Here is a 12,131-nt window from a genome sequence, read left to right as displayed (position 1 = left end):
AAGTAGCTATCGAACCTCCACAGACTGCATGAGTAGCATTTGAAAAATAAATATCAGCAGGCACAAAAGAGGAGTACACTAGAATTTGAAGAATCAGTAAACAGAGTTTGCCATTTTTTTTTTTTTTTCTAGTCTCTACCAGCCCAAACACAATGCAAACCAAAACCTGAAGTGAGCACTGTGATTCAGAGCACAGAGATCAAGGAGAAACCATTTTAGCTGTTGTTTGAGGAACAGAAAAGGAAAGTCCTAAAGCTCAGGGAGAATGAGAGAAAAATCTCTTGATTTTTTTCCCCCCTCTCCTCTTTCTCTCTACTATTGCCTTTCATACTCAGTTGATCCTACAGCCAAAACTGAGCCAAGGGAAACTTCTTTTCCCTTTGGTGAAGTGTCAAACTGTTGATGATTTTACCCTCTCCCTCTGTCCCTCTCCCTCATTGCCTTGGAGGCAATGAACTCACAGAAGAGGACAGTATCTTACTGAAAGACCAAAAAACTGAAATCCCATACCACTGAAAAGTACGAGCCATACTACAGAGAAGAAATAGCTAGGGAGAGCAATAATTCTGTTTATTAATTCTTTTTTTAAAAAAAATATTTTATTTATTTGATAGAGATCACAAGTAGGCAGAGAGGCAGGCAGAGAGAGAGAGAGGAGGAAGCAGACTCTCACTGAGCAGAGAGCCCGATGTGAGACTCGATCCCAGGACCCTGAGACCATGACCTGCGCTGAAAGCAGAGGCCTAACCCTCTGAGCCACCCAGGCACCCCCTGTTTATTAATTCTTGAGAGAGATCATGACCTATATAAACATGAATCTGATCCTAATGAGTATACTACACACTTTGAGAACTATGCTAAGGAGTAGATTTCTTGTCAGGTCCCAGACTGACCCCTGGGCCATGCATATGCTGAATAAGAAAGCTAATGCAAAAGCTTTGCAAATGGGTCTGACATTGGAAGTACAGCCTATAGGGGGGCTAAAAGAAAATGGTCATTCTCATAGGATATAAATAGGCCCCTAAGGTTCATAAGGTAATATTCAAAATGAATACAATACAACAAAAATCACTTGGCATAGGAAGAACCATAGCAATCTCAACTCCTATGGGAAAATGAAATCAAGAAATACAAATGAAAAGATGACAGATGTCAGAATTACCTGGCAAGGATTTTAAAACCTCTGCTTTATACATTGCGGTCATGCTTTTCACTTATTCGTAGACTATGATCACCGAACACTGTTACTATAATTACTTTAAACAAACAAATTGATTAATTACTTAATCAATTAAGAATAAGAGAAATAAGATTTCATTTTACCTTCATTTATTATTTCTCCATTACTTTTATCCTTCTTTTTAAAATGTAGATTCAAATTTAAACCTATATAATTTTCCATCAGCAAGAAGAACTTCTAATCTTCCTTATAAGTTTGGTCTTCTGGTGAGATATTCCCTCAGTTTTATTTGTCTGTGAAAATCATCGGTTCTCTATTTTGAAGGATGATTTTGCTGGATATAAAATTATAGATTGGGTAGTTGGGTTTTTTCCAACTTTTTAAATATTTGACTTTCTTTTCTTGTTCTTGACATAGTTTCTGATAAAAAGTCACTTAATTCTTATCCTTGCTCTTCTACAGACAAGGATTTCTACCTTCACCTCAAGTGTCTTTCAAGATTTTCTTTGTATGGGATTTTCTGAAGACTGATTATAATATGCTGAAGTTTGCATTTTGGGGGCATAGAATTTTTATTCTTGGAGTTTTATCTTTGGGGCTTGGGGTTCTCTGAGATTTGTGGATCTGTGGTTTTGTACCTACATGAATTTTAGAAAGTTTTCAGCCATTATTACTTGAAACATTTTTTCTCTGTTCTCTCTTTCTACTATTTCTGGTTAAATTTTTGAAATTGTACCAGTTTTTATATGTTCTTTTTTTTATTCTATTGCATTTCAGTTTGGAAAGTCTCTATTGATTTACTCTCTGATTTTTTTTTTTTTTTCCTCAGCCATCTTGTGTCTGATAAAAGCATTTTTCATTTTGGTTCTTGTGGGTCTTCTAGCATTTCTTTTTGTTTCTTCCTTAGAGTGTCCTTCTCTTTAGTAATATTACCTATGTCTTTTTGCATTCTATTTCCTTTTCTCTGCTAGAGTCTTTAACATATCAAACATAGTTAATTAAATTTATTATTATTATTATTAAAGATTTTCTTTATTTATTTAAGAGAGAGAGCAGGAGTGAGAGGAGAGGCAGAGGAAGAAGAAGAAGCAGAGTCCCCTTGGGGCTTGATCCCAGGACTCTAGGATCCTGACCTTAGCCAAAGGCAGACATTGTTTAACTAACTGAGCCACCCATGTGCCCCTACACATATATAGTTATTTTAAATTCCTTGTCTGATAATTCCAACATCTATGTCACATCTGAGTCTGGTTGTGATGATTATTTTCTCTCTTTAAACTGTGGGTGTTTTTTGTTGTTGTTGTTGTTGTGTTTTTTTTGTTTTCCTTCTGCCTTTTAGCCTGACTTGCTATTTTTCTTGAGTGCTAGAATGTTGGAACTGAGAGAAGTAAGCGTTTAGTGTGAGGATTTATTGTAATCTGTCTAAGAGTTCTCCTGTTTAATATGCGCTGCATATTCCTATAGTATCCTTGCATTGGTCTCCCCTCTGCTGTGGGGCTTCCCTTTGTTCTGCTCCTCATGTATAGTCTGTAACCTGCTGCTCTTTTAGCTATAATCCATTGTGATTTTACTTGTGCCCTGTTGGTGTGATATTAAAGTGTGGGAGAGGAAAATCTATTCTTTAGATTAAATTTCAGTCTTTTCATGGGCCTGTGCTTGGGGGATGCATCCTCGCCAGATGTTTCTGCAGTGGCATAGTCATCCCTCTACTGTCCTCTCTCCTCTCCCCTGGCTGCAGCGCCCACCTGTCTATTTCCTTCCAGCCCTGGCTCCTGTGACGGAAGATTTCCCCTCCTGAAGTTAGATACAAAGGCTAGAGAATGGAATGGGAATGAATTCTCTTCTTCCTGCTGGGAATAAGGCTTTGCAGTTGAGCTCTGGAGGCATCCTTTTTCGGGATAGCAGGCCTTTGTTATAGAGAGGATGCTGGATGTATTTCACAAGGGTGATTGTTTTTCTGCTGCCTACGTGACCAAGGAATCTAGTTTAACCTTTAGGATCCATCCATTTGTCAAAATTACTATTATTATTTTAAAGATTTTATTTATTTATTATTTATTTGGGAGAGAGGGTGAGAGAGAGAGAGAGAGAGAACATGTGGGCACGCACAAGAAGGGGGGAGGAGCAGAGGCAGAGGGAGAAGCAGACTCCCTGCTGATCGTGACCCAAGCCTCAGGCAGATGCTAAAGGAACTGAGCCACCCAGGTGCCCCCAAAATGATTATTTAAATGTTTTTTTCTAGCTTATGTCTTCATTGACTTCTGCTTTACATTAGCACCTCTCTTCTGCTCTTTCTCTGGAAATACCTTTCCAAACTGATTTCAAGGTGACAGTTTCCCTTATGCTCTCAGTTCTCTGGTGGGTCAAAAAAATCATTAATATTCAGTTTGTCCAGCTTCTTCTTGCTGTGAAGATGGAGTGACAACTTCTAAACTCTTAATCTCATTTCATTTAGAGATGAAGCCAGAAGTCCCGTCTCTGCTTTTTTTCTTTTATATATATATCACAATCTAACAAGACCTGTATTTTGTTTATTAATTATTTGGTTAATTATCTTTCTTTCCAAATTGTCATGTAGTTTCATTTAGGCAGAACCCTTAGCTTTCTGTTTGTCACATTTCTGTTTACTGGAAGCAATCCAAAGTGAATGCCCAGATAATAATAAAAAAAACAGTTGGTTTGATGGTGATTGTTTTCAGGATGATTGATTTCAGAGATGAGAAATAATTTTCATCTCATATATAATGAATGGATTAGCAGTAGTTGCCTGGAAAACAGAAAATAGTGGAAAAATTTCCATGATGATGAGATTTTTTTTTTCTACTTAGTGGGAAGAACACTTGTAGTACCCTTGCCCTGTGTGTGCCATTACTGGTTATTGGTGCTCAGACATCAATTAATTATTTTTCAATAGGTGACAACATGGTTTCCCTAAACTGCCCTTAGCTATATACTTTCTAATTCAGTCAAATTCTCAAAAATATGTGTGTATAAATGATCTATTAGTAATATATAATTATTTATGCCAATAATACCAACCTAATTTTAGTCCTTTCTAGTGAAAAAACAAAAACCTTTTTAAAATTTCCAGTAACTAGTGATCTTTCTATCAATGAGTAATAGTTCAATCTACTTATATTTAACTTGTATTCTCTTAGCTTATATATCTTAGATTTTCCATTTTAATCATATTTTCAGTAGTCCTACAAAATCAGATTCACTAGGGTCAAATACAATCAATTGGAAAGTTATTTGGATAGATTTGCTTTCTGGGAATTCAGATTCATATCAAGTGGTTGGAATTTAACATCTTTATTTTTTATAGTAAGAACTTCCAACACCTGGCACTCTAGACTTATCAAGAACATTACCACTTAAATCCTTGAGAAATGCTACCAGATAATATATCAACCCAAAATAGCAATGTATTATATCAGATGAATGTTAAAAAGAAATATTTCAAATATTGTGGGATTTTTTTTTGTTTTATTTTTTATATTGATACACTATCAATAAAATTATTTGGATAAAGAGCTTCTAAATTTAATTTCCAAGTCTGGAATTTATTGAGGAAATTTTCTATTCTAATTGCAGAATGAAAAATGGAGTATTTTTTTCTCTGTGTGTAAGCCTTGATACAACACAACATAACTTCTCATTTCTGAGACATTTCTTATTATTTTTTGATAACTTTTTTTTTGGAGTGCAATGAAATTAATTCAAATTATTGGTAGCATTTTAAAAAACCGAGAACCCTAAAATAATCCCAAGAGTTAAAATTCCTGGGAAATAGACATGTAATATCTGAACACAATATAGTTTTGATTTACCAAAAGATAGAGAAAAAAACACAGTGAAGTACAACAAGATGTATAGACATTGATGTATTTGGATTGGCTCCAGGTCTGCTCTAGAAACTCCATTATTTTTATCCCACAGAGTAGTTCTGTATAATTGTTTGATATACTGCCCTTACCACCCTCCAAAACCATGCCCTTTTTTGTTCCTTAGCCTGGCATTTAAGGCTTGTGAGTCAAACATGAAGTAAAATTAGATCTGGTTATCTGTTCTAAAATGCTCTAATGCAATTGCATATATTAAAGCTTAGATTAAGAAAGTTAGAAAATTTTTTCAATTTGAAAAGTCACCAGACTAGAGCTAATCTCTAGCCTGTCTAGGGACAAGCAAGATGTTCTTTTTCCCCTCTCTTGATTTGCTTTGCCTTGGTGCCATCGGGTGCTAATTTTATTCCATCCAGTTTTTAAATATTAATTGTACATGTCAAAACAAAAATTTCTTCCTGGAACAGGATGTCATATAAAAAATGTCATCTTGAAAGAAACTGAAGCATGAACTCTAAAAGCTTTAGCTAGCTAAATGAATATTGACTGGCTAATGCTACCTATAATGAAAAAAGCTTTAATAAGGTCTCAAGTAATAATATGAAGACTGCATCTCAGTTACCAATGTTTTATTACATCTTAAAAACATAAAATTTGACTCCATTAAGATGGTCAGGCTGATCTAGAAGTTTCTCTGACCTCCTGTTTAGTTTATCAGCTGGACAGTGACTAAACTGGAGTGAAATACACTGTTCTGACAAGCGACTAGTGTTTGCAGTGATGGCCAAAGTGGTAACATTGAAGCATTCTTCACTATTTCCTATGCTCTACAGTGAAGAATCAAAGGAAACTGCATCATTATTGAAATCCAGCAGTGACATCATTGGCGAGATCATTCATACAATATTGGTTTAGTAACAGTTTATAGGATAAGCGATATGTTAAAGGACAGGTCTAAGAAAGATGAAACTACAGTTACTGTATTTCAAGGGCTATACTAAGTGCCTTGCATGGACTATAGCATATAAGTTCAAAAGAATCCCTTGAGACAAGCCTTTTTTTTTTTTTTTTTTTTTTTTAATTGTCCCCTTTCCAGAGGTAAATACTAAGACTCACAGAGCTTCTGTGATTGTCCCTTAGGGACACATGATGACTACATTAGTAGATACGATTTGGTCCAACCCAGGAATGGTTTACCCTCCTTTCTACCCTGGACTAAAACAATATAGTACATTCCTAGAAAAATGACCAGAGACAGAGGTAGTTAAGGAAGTACAGTCCCTCCACCCCAGGTATTTAAATCTCTGTACCCTGATTTATGACTTCTCTGTTGCTGTGTAGGCAGCAACAGTACTGTGGTAGGCACAATAAGGGCTCCTCAAGGACGTCCTTAGCCTAATTACCAGAACTTGTGAATATGTTACCTTATGTGGTAAACAGAGACTTTGTAGATGTGAGTAAGTTTGGGATCTTGTATAGATTATCCTGGATTATCCCCAAGAGTCCAATGTAATCATAAGGGTCCTGATAAGTGAAAGAGAGGAGCAGGAGACTCAGAGTGACGGGATATGAAAACTCAACCAACCCTTGCTGGCTTTGAAGATGTAGAAAAAGAACGATGAGCCAAGGAATCCTAGCAGTCTCTAGAAGCGAGAAAAGGCACTGAAACAGATTATCCCCTAGAGCCTCCATAGGGAGCACAATCCCCTGAAAGCCATTTCAGACTTCTGACCTCCAGAATTTTAAGAACTGTAAGAAAATATTTAGTCACCAACTGTTAATTGGCTACAGCAGCAATAGGAAACTCACTTAAAACCCCAAAGCAAAAATCTCTCCAAAAACGCCTTCCTTCTCTCCTCCCTGTCCCTTTCCCTCCATACTCCATAAAAGATTTGGAAGGTTTAAGCAACATGTATTCAGGTGAACTTTATTTGTAAGCAACCACCCAACCTCCTTGAGAGTTATTAAAAGTGCTGATGACTGTATGCTCTGAACCCCTTCCACCTGTCTAACAAACCCATGACAGTTTGGTATAGGGCAGAGGATGGCAGAGGATGGGTATGCATTTCATCCTCCAATGCTGATTCTTTTTTAATAGCGACATCATTTGCAGTGCAAGTTTGAGGAAAATTCTTAAGGCCATGTGGAGGCTCACCAGGAAAAAGCACTGTGGTCAATTATCCATGTAAATATTTGCCTTACGCCAAGGAGGAGGAAAGCAATGCTATGTCCAGGAGTGGGGGAGACCGGGGAGGTTTCTCTAGAGTTATGAAGGACAGTTGATTCATTGGGACAGTCAGACATCATAAAGAAACCTGAAGGTATTAGGTAAAGGGTGAGGGAAGAGGTAGCCAAAAATAAAAATCTTACATTATTGCAAATATTTTTCTTGGGCATCAAATGGGATTACTATTTCCTGGGCTAATGATTTGCTCAAAAACAGGTATGTCACCGTGAACTGGGGTAACAGTTTTTCAGAGACTGCTAGTTTTTAGGAGATAGCAGTCGATACACATAAATAGTTTCTTTGGCCTAGGGAGATTTACACACTATGCAAAACCATGACTTCTTCTGCTTGTCATTACAGTTAACAAAAATACCAATAGCAACTTTTAGCAGCTAGGCAGGTATCCCAAACTTAAAGATGACTTGATTATAAATTTTGGATTGTGTTTGATGAGCCCTAATTAAATATCAGATTAGAGATCTTTCTCCTTTATTTAAGAACAAATTACCTGAAAAAAAGTACTTGTTAGAGTTATTTTTCAGATACTCTGTCTCATCATTAGAGCAGTGCTTCAAAATCAGCTGAAGGGAGAGGTCAAAATACTGATCTTTGCTTGGAGTTCTCATTATACTTATACACCAAGAGCAAAGCTTTCTATCTTTAATCGCTGGGAAGTTCATAGCTTTAGGGAACATGATGGTCTGGAATGCATATTGAAGTAGCAGATATTCCCCCTCAAATATTAAACTCTTAAGTTTTCATTTTTATTTACATATAACCTAGATATTTCCTTGAATCATTTTCATTGACTATTTTTATTAACTGAGGTGGGAAAAAAAATCATTAAGTATAGGAAGAAAAAACTCTTCTCCATTGATGTGTTCATCATTTTAATTGGGCATAGTTTATAATTATACACACTTGACAAAGGACATGTTTACAATTAAGGCTTCTTTACGTTAGTTGTGACATTAACTTAGTTTGGCCAACTCAGCTTTTAAATCATCTGCTAATTTAATACTAAATATAAGCCACAGTTGAAATATTCATAGTATCAAAGTGTTAGTAGTTATAAAATTAAACACCTTCTTTATGCAATTAAATCTACTAATTAGCAATCTCTTCTTGTTGGGCTTATGGCACACAAACTTGTCACCAATCATATGGGCTGTTGTCAGGTTAAAAAGAAAAAAAAACAACTGTTTTGTGAGTGTTGAAAAAATACAGTGATTCCTAATACATAGTAATCCTTTAAGACTCAATCTAAATGTCTGTGGTTAAATATAAGTAGGACATAACACACAGGGAAGTAGAAAGAGAGCAATGTTTTAGGACTGATATCCAGGGAATAGCTTTGCATGAAAAATTAAGATTCATCCGAACCCACCTTAAATAAAGCATCCGGTGCCTGATAGAGATGGATCACTTGCTCTCATAAATCTGGCATTTAAACTGAACTAGTTATGAATATTCGTGACAGAAAGATTTAGCTGTGTGCCTCATCCCCCCCCACCAGTGACTAAATAATTAGTCTTTGAGTTAATCTTCATTACCATTGTCACCTTCCACCTTGTCCTTTGAAAACAAGATTGAAATAGAAGGATATCTAGAAATTCATATTGAGAAATATGAGAGCCATGAGCCATTCATATGACAAAGGTGCTTGAAGAGACAGCAAAAGTTATTTCATCTAATCTATAGATACACCAATGTTAAATTGATTAAAATTTCAAAGGAGATTTCAGGGCATGGTAATGCTGATGAATAGTCTATAGACAGCAAAGGGTAAGCTGAAATGCAGGCTAGGAGGGAGCTTAGTAAATTGTCTTTCACATTCCTTGTGCCTCTCTATTGTTCCTGCCCCCTGCCCTCAAACACATCTAGCTGCTCCTTCAATCTCGCGGTATAAATTTGTCTCTGGAAAGGAATATATGTGATCAGAACCAAGATCTTGAATATGCTTTTAGAGTCCCCTCATGAATTTTATGAGAACAAGAGAGACTGGCTGAAATTTATCCTTAGAAGTTAAATTTTTTGTCATGGGGAGGGCAACTTCATTTAGGCACAATTGACTTGTGAATCACTGGAAGTAGGGAGTGCTTTAATAGAAAAAGAAAGCTAATGATAATGTTATTTATTTAGTACCTATTAGGCCCTAGGCGGTTGGATCATGTTACTGGATTCACCCCACAATCCTGCCCATAGGTGTTAATCTTCCTTCACAGATGAAGAAATCGAGGCCCATAAGGTAAAAATTACTTGTTCAAAGTAAGGACAGGTTTATGGTAGAACAGTGGCTTGAATCCATATTTGTAAGATGTTAGGCAAAAGTTGTCAGATCGTTTTACTTGTGGGCCCCACATCTCAATTACTTCTTTTACTTTTTAGGTGAACCAAGGAGAGAGAGAGGGTACTGAGAAAAATTCAACTGTGTGGAGGAAAGCGAAAGTAATGTAAAAAAAGAAATAGGCTTAATGAGAGAGACACAGTGTTTTCTTAAGGTTAGATTTTTTTTTTTTTAGGTGAAATTATGCTGATAATAGCCTTTTTATTCATTTATTTAAAAAAAAAATCTTTGGGTGCTCATTTGTCCAGGAACCACATGTTTCTGAATAGGTAAGTTGGGTTGGTGTTAGCGCTTGTTTAACTGAAGTTATTGATAAGATGTGATAGTTTTCATCCATTTTTTTCACTTTCATAGACAGATCGCTCTTTCTCAGAGGTTCTCAGAGGTCCTCTGAGTCCTTTACCTGGTCTGAGTGTAGAACGGATCATGCTGCCTTTATTTGTTTGCAAGGGCACAGGAACAAAAGCTTCATTGACATTCAACAAGAGGGAATCTTCCCAGGGAAATTTAGAGAAGTCACCTTCCTGTCAATAGCAGCTTTAAGGAAGTTTTCTTTTCAATATTCCTCCTTAACCTGAGCCACTTATTATTCAATATTTTCTTTCAAGACCTAGTGTCTAAATCAAGCAAGAACATCTTGTATTGTCACTAAGTGATGAATTTATTTGTGAAAGAAAGAGTTGCTCTTTTGTTTTTCATTTAGACATAAATAAATGCATTTTTCTTCCTAGACATGAATTAATTAGTGCTTTTCTGTCCCAGACATCTACAACATGAAAAGAATGTAAATTCAGAACTATCAATACAATTAACATTGGAAACAGAGGAGTCAGAAAAGAGAAAGTAGTCCAACAATAAATTTATAAACTTTAAATCCATCAGAAACTAATAAAATACACCATGCATTTAAAGGAAAAAGAAGGGTCACTGGATTCCAGATAAGGTACTTTTTGGTTGGGTGGTGTGACCTTCCAATGTTACCTTTCTGCCACAGTGAAATGTTATAACTGACATGGTTGGTTAATTTCAACATAAAAACATTGCAACATATTGGTTGCCGGATCTGGAAGAAACTGTTGCTTTTGCTTATAGTTGCCTCTTCTTCCTATTGTAGTCAAATTTCTTCTAATCTAGTTAGAACAGTAAGACCATTTTGGCTCAATAGCAGAAAGTTTTGGCACCTGTTTTAGAGATGTGCATGCTTTGAACCTAAGCAGCAATGCAAAATTATAGCAGTCTGGGCTCTTGTCAAAAGTCAGGTTCAAGGAAGCATGCAATCATTCCTTAAAATACTTTTAACTCAAAACCTGGGTTACTTTAGACCACCAGATGAGTACATAATTAGGAGAAATTAGTTCAGATCAGGGAGGTTAAATATGGGGTGCTCTATCATTCTCTCATCTTGAGGAAGACACTGCTATTTCCATGCCCACTATATCCAGAACTGACTATAAACTTATTCTGGAAAGGGTTTGATATCTTCCCTGGAAACATAGTCCCAAAAGTCTATTTTATTATGTCATCATATTTGTTAAAAGATATTTAAGAAAGTTTAAAATAAGTTTTATGTTTGTGTTTGCCATTTAATGTTTGAGCAAATAATGTTCTACATATAAGTTTCAAGAATGATCCTTGCTTCTACCTGAGAAATTTACAGTTTTCCTCCTTTTTAATGGGGGAACATACTACTGTTTCCCATTTTGATTTCCCTGCTGGAAACTTCAGATCCAAATTATAAGCGAGCATAATCATGTTAGTTATGTACACCTTTATCACCAACCAATGTTTATAATCTTTTCCTTGGTTCTGATGCTCCATTTCTCTTTTACTTTTTATTATGTGTCTTGTCTTAAAGTCTGCTTCAAAGGGCAGAGGTGAGATTATGAACAAATAAAAATCTAAGAATATATGTGGTGGGACTAAATATTATAGGATAGAAAATTGCCCACTCTTTTTCCAATGAAGATGTTCCCACTAAGAAAGAAAGACCTTCTGCTCCAAGTAAACCTTCAGATATTTGAATGCTAAAATTCTAAAGCTCACATGGCATGATAAATATTAATGACAAGATAAGATTTGGGGTTTTGAGTTCTTGACCCGTAGAGCTAAGTACTTCTGTACATATGGGTTTAGCCCTGTTTAGCATGAGCTGCTCCAGATTTCCAGACAATTCAGCTTTTGGGTCATGTGCCTTCATGCTTCAGTTCCTTAAAACTTACCTACAGCTCTTGCTGTGAAAAATAAGCCAATTTTATGCCGTTTCTGCTGAAAACTGTAAATGACTTGGTCTGGATAGTTGAATCTAGGTGGTAGAGAGATGTTAAATACAAGGCAAACAAGTAACTTTTCATTTTGGGGAAGAAGAAAGAAAAACCTTGAGAATGTTAAATATTTAAGCCATTAAAAACTGTTTAAAGATTTATTTGCTAACTTCAAGAAAGACATTCCATTCTCTCATTTCAGATACATACTTATTAAAATATTGAATATTGTTTTACCCATACTTTTACACTGTAACCATATAGACTCACTAGA

Source organism: Mustela lutreola, chromosome 5, assembly GCF_030435805.1.
Source record: "Mustela lutreola isolate mMusLut2 chromosome 5, mMusLut2.pri, whole genome shotgun sequence".
NCBI classification, from domain to species: domain Eukaryota; kingdom Metazoa; phylum Chordata; class Mammalia; order Carnivora; family Mustelidae; genus Mustela; species Mustela lutreola.
Note: the sequence above shows the minus strand (reverse complement) of the source record.